The sequence below is a fragment of the Stegodyphus dumicola genome, chromosome 10 (assembly GCF_044657685.1).
Source record: "Stegodyphus dumicola isolate Sdum_Otavi_A_Nest chromosome 10, ASM4465768v1".
NCBI lineage: Eukaryota > Metazoa > Arthropoda > Arachnida > Araneae > Eresidae > Stegodyphus > Stegodyphus dumicola.
The window spans coordinates 78,201,357-78,208,017 of record NC_140777.1 but is presented as its reverse complement, the minus strand read 5'-3'; the positions used below and the strand labels follow the sequence as shown (position 1 = coordinate 78,208,017).

Genomic DNA, 6,661 nt, shown 5'->3' with positions numbered 1-6,661 from the left:
AAAGAGAAATTATTGCGATAATAGAAAACAAATTCGACGTTTTTGGAAAGCAGCGTAAACACAGTTCAAAATTAAGTTGGAAAACTGAATAAAGAATCTCTGCTGACGAAAATAAATTGGAAAAAGTGTTTCTTCTGTCGAACAACAAATCGGTGGCAGAATTTCTATTGTTGCCTTCGATAAAGTGGACAGCTTTAAGAAATCGATAGAGACAGCTGGACATAATTCTGACGCCTATGTATTCTTGGCCCTCAGACAAGCGAAGTCCCGGTTATCATTGGAGATATCAATGCGCGTTCGAAAAATCAGTTCTCAAAGTGTCTGCAGATCACACCACGTCTTTCACCTGGATACGTTCTTCATTGGCCCGTAAGCCAAGTGATCCACTGTTTAGAGTTGCTCAATCACCCTCCAGATACGCCTCCCTCGCCTGAGGATTACATTGAGGAGCTTCAGACAATGTTTGAAGTTGTAATGTTGCGTGGCCCCAACCTTAAATAAAAATAAGGCGGTAAAATAAAAATAAGAAACTAAAAACGAATAATAACAAGTGACTACGTACGAGACTCTCTAAACGTAACTAACCTAACCACGTTCTAAGATACCGCTGATAATCCAGAAAACTTCTGAATATTAAGTTTAAAGATTCAACTATCTGCCGAGGCAAGCACACAGGCCGAAACGCGTGGTTCTTCAATTTCTACCTAGCCACCTTCACGCTCGTGAAGCAAGAAAGCACAGTTTCGAACTCGTTTCCCTTCTATTTAACTCAGATTACTTCCGCTGACAATTTTGAATACTTTGCGCGTTCTACTAAAATTTACATACTCTGGCACTGGCAATTCCAGGGGAAAGTAAGGCTTGACAGGAAAGATAGTTTAAACTTATATAAACCCTACAAAGTAATGCGAACTTTTGCACGGGAGCGAGTCAACTTGGCAACGGAGAAGATAAAAACTGGATAGGACACAGCTACAGGACATTGATTCAAAGAAGGTGACAAGATGTAGTCATGAAGTACGATTTCACAGAAAGCACACTCTTCTAAACTGCAGTCCCCCTGAGACGATCCTAAACAGGCTGAATGACGTTATAGTTTGGATCCGCTATTCATCAGATTTCAAGCTTACAATCGCCCCTTACTAAGGCAATAAATAGTATGCAGCGTATATAATGTAAATAAAGACCATGGTCCTATGTGTACATAAATTTGTAAATTGATGCGCATTTTATTGATTTAGTTAATGTTTTATTGCCGGAAAAATAAGGTTAGAGGGGAAGTCCATTTAACATTGAGGTAAAACGGCGAGGTGTCACTACTAAGGAAGCGACGGTATTGGCGACTAATTTTTGTCGCCCAAAATTGACAAACTTGGCAACTATTTAGCGGCATTCTGGTCACATCCCTATATGTAGCTGTAATTTTATATGCCTTCCAGTAATTTCCAGAAACGGAAGTTACTGGAAACATCTCCGGGCTGGGGGTAAACTATTTAAGAGACGAGAGAGCATCAGATCTCAGTTTTTAGTTCAGGTTTGAGTTTAGAAGATTGAGAGATCTCTGTGCCAGCTTCGCCATTTAGATGCACTTTGTATGGCGTTGTGTTTAATATTCTTAGTAGTTTGAAGTGGTGAATACTGATTCTCTTCTGTCAAACTGAGAAGAGCTGTACGAGTACTTTTGTTTAAGTTTGAGAATTAAAAGTGGTTTCTTTTTTTTCGGGGGGGGAGGGAAATAAATTTTATCAAGTCATTATCTGTTTTGTGCGCGTTCAATCAATTACGCACCCGCAGGCACGTAACAATAATTTTCGTAACTCTCCAAACTACATTTTCTTCTTCAATTAACATTTTCTTATGGTGCATGATTAAATATATAATCAAATTTGACCTCTCAGACATTTTATTTCTGCCTTCATTCTCTACAAATCTAATTTTCTGCTCTTTCGTAAAAGAAAAATAAGCCAAGCAAATTTTTCTACTTGTTCGCTAAGTATTAAAAATGTAGCATCTTATGAAAATTAAAACTTTCATTTTGGATGTCATCAAAATTGCAGAAAAATGTCACATGTAATATATATGCTCTCAAATACCACATTAAACATCTTCCTGCTTTAATTTTTTTTTCATGCCTTTATTAAAATACACTGAAATTTCATCAAATAAGGTAGGTCTATCTGAAATGCACATAAGCAACCTAATTTTAATATATATGTAATACTCTTCAAAATTTTTCTTAAAGTATTCTGAAACTTTTAAAAAATGAGCTCTGTTAATAAGGTTTTGAGCATGTAATATTATTATACACTTTTACATGCCTGAAGCATATTTGCTTTTAGAAGTCTGCTGAAATACTCTTTAGGTACACTGTACCTCTCAATGCTTTAATAAATGCTCAAGTCATATTAAAATGGAAATCACAATGACATAAATTAATTACCCATTTAGAACTTCTTATGATCTCGAATTTAAGCTAATATAAGTTAATGCAACTTTTAGAATTTTTAAGTATGCTTTTAATAGAGAGACGAAAAATAATGTGAAGAATTAATTAAAATTCACAGGATTTATTAAAATTGCTCTTTGTACATAATGAAGCATTTTCTTTTATAAATAAGATATTTTTTGCAAGAAACTGCTTCATAAGCATCAATAAAATATGACAAGTTATCAAATATTACTTATTACATTTAATGATGCTTTTACTCAATTTTACCTCATTATTTAAATTTTCTCAATAAAATTATAAACGCATGAAAATGTAAGCATTTACTTCATAAAACATAATTAGTCTAAGACAACCAAAGAATTTTTCAGTATTATCATAGGTTGCACACATCAATAATTCCAAAATTTCATGAATGCTGATACCAAATTTTGATGTTTTACTAAAATTTCCTTTATTAGAAAACCCAGTGGCTATTGAATCTAACGAAATGAAACCCGGAACTTGCCTCAGGTTTGCTTCCTGGATACGTAGCGTAAACACTAGCTAGTTTTCCGTAAACTGGCTAGTGCAGGGGTCGTCAAAGTGGTCTATGTAGACCCCTAGGGGTCTATTTAACAACAGTACGGGTCTATCTGACCCAAGGGGTCGAATGGGGGTCTATTGGGACTCGAAAGAAAAACAGTTCTTAATACGCAAATCACACATATCTAACTGCGTACGTAAAAATTTAAAATATGTTTTATAATTGACTTAATATTATATTCTTTATAGAAAATAAAATAACAAATCAGAAAACAATCTGCCCCTTTTTTCCTTATGGGTTTTTTCCTTATTGCGCCATTTTCGACGCAAATTGATAACGTCGACATCAACATGCAAGATGAGCTTGCTGAACTATTGTCCCATCTTGAAGCAAGAACGCTTATTAAAAATTTGACAATACATAAATTTTGGACTAATATAAATATAAAGCAAAAATACTTGAAACTTTACGAAATGGCTCAGCCATTTATGCTGGCGTTTCCAAGTTCGTATATGGTTGAAGCCGGTTTCAGTCACGCTAATTCAATTTTAACTAAAAACAGAAATAAATTAAATGTGGAGCTTCGAGGGGATTTACGGTTAAAATTGACTAATTTCGAACCCAATATAGCGAACCTTGCCAAAAAACACCAGGCACACTCATCTCATTAAGAAGTAAAAAATCTGTAGCTACTTTACTTACTGTTTCTGATTTATTAAATGATTAAACTAATATATAGTTTTATTTTAATTACCTGAAAATAACCTTTGTGGTGGTCTATGGAGATTTCGAAAAATGATATAGGGGGCGATGATCAAAAAAGTTTGGCGACCCCTGGGCTAGTGTTTGCGCTTAAAAGTTCTTCATCGATAACATCCCACACTTTGTAGAGTCATTACGTTATTTTGAAGCAGGAGTACATGAAAAATGAGCAATGCCTTCGCAAGGACTCGAACCTGGACCTCTCTAATACGCACCGAGTGTGCTACTGGTTACACCCAAAGGGCATGCTGCAAGGAGGGAAAAATATCTTATATACTCCTCTTTTAAAGGGCGGCTGGGACTTAAGGGACCAATTGCCAAATCCTAGTGGTGACGAACCTTTTCAGTAGTCCACCACCTTTCAGTTCAGGGCGCCAGTGTAGAGTCATTAGGTCCTTTTGAAGCAGAAGTACAGGCTAAATTAGCAATATCTTCGCCGGCACTGGAGCCTGGATCTTTCGAATACGCGTCGAGTGTGCTGCCGTTACACCTCGAAGACATGCTACAAGGAGGAAGAAAATACATTATATACTCCCACTTTTAAAGGGCGGCTGGGGTTTATGGAACCCAATCGCTAAATCCTGATTGGGAAGAATATAATTTTCAGAGTATAAATTTCAGAAATCTGAAGTGTTTATTTTAATAAAATAAATTTTATTAACGTATCACTTTATCTGTTTGCATTCAATCTATTACGAACACATTCACACGCAACAATATCATAACCATTGTAATGTGCTTTATGTTTAAAAATGTAAACGAAGAAATGTTGTTTTACTTTATTTCTCTTTATTCGTTTCTACATAGTATGATTCTAATAACACCTTCTCCTGGTGAAATTATAAACTTAAATTTTTTTCTGAAGTTATATACATTCTGCTGTGTGATAAGTGCTTTAGGTGCCAACCGCTCTCTGGTACTACAAATTATTGATTTATTGATTTCATATGATTTCTTTAAAGTTTCTAAATGTATGACACATCTTGCATTTCAGAACTAAACCGTTCTCCAGTACACAGGATAGTGGTTCACTTCTTCTCTCATTTTAAATGTTAAGCATCATGAAACTTCTGCTTTAAAACTGAATTAAGTCTTTTATTGAACTACCTTACATCGAAAATTGCACTTGCGTTACTGAAATATATTTATCAACGAAAATATTTTGCTTTTTACTAAACACTATAATCTCTATTAATACCCATATCAATAAAGGGGGCATACATTGATTCCACAGAGAAATGAAGTGTTAAGAAAAGAACAGATGTTGTTTGAAGCGGGCAAACATTTGAAATTCAGTGAAGTCAAGAACAAACATTTACCTCGAGAAACCGTCAAGATATAAAACTCAAATAGGAAGATATATGTTCTGTCTAGACAGTTTTACAAAAGCTTATTTCTATTGTACATTCATGTATTAAATGTCAATTAAATCTTTCCAATACAATTAATGTTGCAATAAGTGAATAAAAAAATTATGTGTTTATCTACCCAATGTAGAATAATTTTAAGAAATTCATGTTTATTTCATTTCAATTTGTTATTACTTCATTTTTTATTTTGTCTGCAAATTTTTCTTTCGTGTGGATGTACTGACTCGCTCCTTTTAGCATGTCATCGGGGTGTCATTGGAAGCACACTCGACGCGTATTCGTGAGGTCCAGAGTTCGAGTCCCGGTAAGAGTATTGCAAGTTTGTCACGTGTCCTATTTCGGAAAACACCTAATTATTTTACAAATGGCGGCCAAACTAAAAGATGGTGGATTATAATTCGTCATCACCGGATATGGTGATTGGGACCCTAATCCTCATTCACCCTTTAAAAAGGAAGTGTACAAGAACTGAAAGGAACAACGGAAGGTATTTTATCCTTCCTTTCCGCATGCGTTCGTAATATAATTAAAAACACATGAGAAAGAAGTCACAGAACAAAAAGTTAATGAAAACAGTGCAAAACAGGAATTAGCATTTCATTAAGCATTTCGCAAATGTCCTCTTCTTAATCAAGAGAAGAACGCGCATAAACTTGCTATGTAATGTAACTGTGCCTAGAGATCTTAATCTGAAGGCCATTTAATTAATTGCAAACTCATCAAATTAAAAGAAATATAGCTATCATATGAATCTGAACATAATTATCAAAAGAAAACTATGCCATCAAATTTAAAAAAAAAATAATTGTGGCATTAAAGATGTAGAGGCATTAGGATTTTTTCGGAAGCGAGAAAGATGGAAATTCAGCAACGCCCTCTCCGGAAATCGAACCGCTGACCTCTGGAATACGCGCCCTGCGTGCAGACCACTACTCTACGAAGGCATGTTAAGAAGGGCTGGAGATGGGTCCTTATATACTCCCTCTTTTAAAGGGTGACTGGGGTTTTTAAGGAACCCTATTGCCAGATCCTGGGTGTGGAGAATCATCACCCATCACTCCTTTATTTTGGGCGTCAATATAGTTTATGTTATTTTTAAAGTCAATATTTATGTTATTTTTAAAGTAGTAGTGATGAAAAATGAGTAACGACCTCGCCGGAAATCGAACGTCGGACTTCTGGAATACGCGCCCATCGTGCTGACCCCTCCACTACGAAGGCAGCTAAGAAGGCGGTAGAAATAGATTATAAAGAAATAAAAAGATAATTCAACAAGTAATATAACTTGTAATATATCTTCCACTGGAGAACTGGATTTTCTAGAGGCATTTCACATTCAAAAAAATCTTTCTGTTCTTGTTAACGATCCTAATTCCAATCCATCTTTACCTTTGGCCTTTAAAGAAATTATGTTTTAGTTCTGGTTTCACCAACAGATGGCGCCACTTGCTTATTCTTGTTCAGGCTTTCTTATCTTATCATTATTTCCTATCTTGTTTATTTGCGATTTTGAAGCTGAGGATGGTGGTTCGGTAAAACCATCGAAACTAGTCCTGT

At 35.3% G+C, this 6,661-nt stretch overlaps 1 pseudogene; it reads right to left on the bottom strand.

Moving 5' to 3' along the window:
• Positions 1-245: 245 nt before the first annotated feature.
• Positions 246-398, bottom strand: LOC146995006 (5.8S ribosomal RNA; annotated as a pseudogene).
• Between the last annotated feature and the right edge of the window lie 6,263 nt (positions 399-6,661).